Source organism: Colobus angolensis, unplaced genomic scaffold, assembly GCF_000951035.1.
Source record: "Colobus angolensis palliatus isolate OR3802 unplaced genomic scaffold, Cang.pa_1.0 Scaffold22, whole genome shotgun sequence".
Classification (NCBI taxonomy): Eukaryota; Metazoa; Chordata; class Mammalia; order Primates; family Cercopithecidae; genus Colobus; species Colobus angolensis.
Window position 1 is genome coordinate 1,777,166 of NW_012115377.1, and position 2,411 is coordinate 1,779,576.

Here is a 2,411-nt window from a genome sequence, read left to right on the forward strand (position 1 = left end):
GAACTAGGTTTGCAAGTTCACAGAGCCGAGAGGCACAGAAGGGCGGAATTCCAGGCACTGGTTGCAGCCTCTCCAGAGGAAGCTCACAGATTAGTGAGGACTGGGGGTTTGGTCACAAGCTTCTGCCCCAGGACAAAGTTGGTTCTGATCTTCCCCATATTTCAGATGGGGAAACTGAGACACGTTGTTAAGTTGCTGGCTGCAGAGGCCAGAGCTGAGAGTAGGCCCTAAATATCAGGGTTGCCCTCTAAGACTCAGGGCCAGTTGAGGGTATTAGATGGGGAAGGCAGAGGGAGTTGGGGTTCAAGGGCGTTGGGAGCCAGTGGTCACTGTATTGCTGTGCGGCCTTGGGGAAGTGGCTCAGCCTCTCTGAGCCTTTGTGGTCTCTTCTGCAAAACAAGCAACCTGCCTAGTACACGGTGGGGGTGATGAAGTGGGCATATGTCGCTGACTCAGGGCCTGCCACGTGGCGCTGAGTCAACAGTACCCCTTTTCTGGCCCAGGCCTGCGCAGAGCCAGGGTCTGGTGACTGAGGTCGGAGGGCAGGGGCGGCCCATCCAGTCATTCCCGTGCCTGCCCTGACCTCAGAGGGCGGCCGAGGGTTTGGAACATCTCCCGGAGTCTGAACTCACACAAAGAGCAGCTTTGTGGGGGCTCCTGGCGTAGGTGGGTGCCCACATGGCATTCCGAGACTGGCAGCCTGGCGCTGGGGTGGGAGTGGAGGCTGAGCAGGGCCTGGGGCAGTGAGAGAGACCGGGCGCGGGTCTCAGGCCCTCCCTCCTCCCCCAGTTCTTTCACACTCCCCTCTTCACTCAGCAAATGTTTCTGGAGTCTTCAGGGATGCTGGGGATAAGGAATCGGGCCCATGGGACCTCCCCTGCAGCCTGGGGTGAGGCAGACCAATGGGGGTGCAGAGCCGGGGAGCAGAAGAGCAGTGGGGATGCCTGGGACACCTGCATCTCAGAGGAGGCAGAGACTTGGGGGCCAAAGTGATGGGGATGTATAGGAGTTTACCAGGGAAGAGGCAGGTGCTTCGGGACCAGGGCTTTGGGGATGTATAGGAAGGAGTTCACCTGGGAAGAGGCAGGGGCTTCGGGGCCAGGGCTTTGGGGGATGTATAGGAGTTCACCAGGGAGGAGACAGGGTCTTAGGGTATTGGGGTCCAGAGGGAAGAGTCAGGGCTCCAAGTGAGGTGTGGGGCTTGGTCCTGGGAGCTTCGGGGAGCTGTCAGCTGGTTCTCAGCAGGTAAGGGCTATGCCCCACTCTGAGATTTAGGAAGAATTCCGGAGCTGCAGGAAGGAGGTGGGTGGAGGGGGAAGCTCCAGGGCCAGGGAAATTGGGCAGGCTACAGGGCAGAGTGGACATAGAAAAGGAGCAGACAGGGACAGGGGGATGGCTTTGCAGTCAGAGGCCTGGCTCTTGTGCCTCGAGAGCTGGCCAGCCTCTCACCTTGGCCACCTCCCCTGCGCCAGCCTGGACGGGGCTGTCCAAGTCAGTGTTTCCCTGTTGGAGGAATCATCGGAGCCATGCCTTCCCAGAAACCCCACAAATGTCTGCCTGTGAACCCATCACCCCCGGCTCACTTGGAGTCGAAGGCCTTAGGCATGCCTGTGGTAACCCTGTGGGGGCCGGGCGCGGTGGCTCACGCCTGTAATCTCGGCACTTTGGGAGGCCGAGGCGGGCGGATCACGAAGGCGGGAGACTGAGACCATCCTGGCTAACACGGTGAAACCCCGTCTCCACTAAAAATACAAAAAATTAGCTGGGTGTGGTGGCGGGCGCCTGTAGTGCCAGCTACTAAGGAGGCTGAGGCAGGAGAATGGCGTGAGCCCGGGAGGCGGAGCTTGCAGTGAGCTGAGATCCGGCCACTGCACTCCAGCCTGGGCAACAGAGCGAGACTCCGTCTCAAAAATAAATAAACAAACAAACAAACCCTGTGGGGGCAGTGGGGCTGAAGGCACTGCCATAGTAACGGGCTCCTCCACCCTGAACAGCCTGGAGTCTGGGGCTTACTTGGAACCCCATCTCACGGAGCTGTGGGGTGAGGGTGGGGAGTGTTGAGCTGGACCTAGGGGTATGGAACGGAACCTCCTGTAATGATCACCTTGAACCCCTTCTCAGCTCATAGCAAGGATATGGTGGGTTTGAGGGCTGGTGTCAGGCCCTACAGATAGTGGGTTTCAGAAGGGCCTTCTCTGTTTGTTTATAATAATAATCAAATAATACTAAATAAAAAATGTTTGATTTTTTTTGTAGAGATAGGGTCTTGCTATGTTGCCCAGCCTGGTCTCAAACTCCTGGCCTCAATTCACCTGCTTCAACCTCCCAAAGCACTGGGACCACAGGCATGAATCACAGGCTTGAATTACAGGCTGGAGTGCAGTGGCACGGACTCAGCTCACTGCAACCTC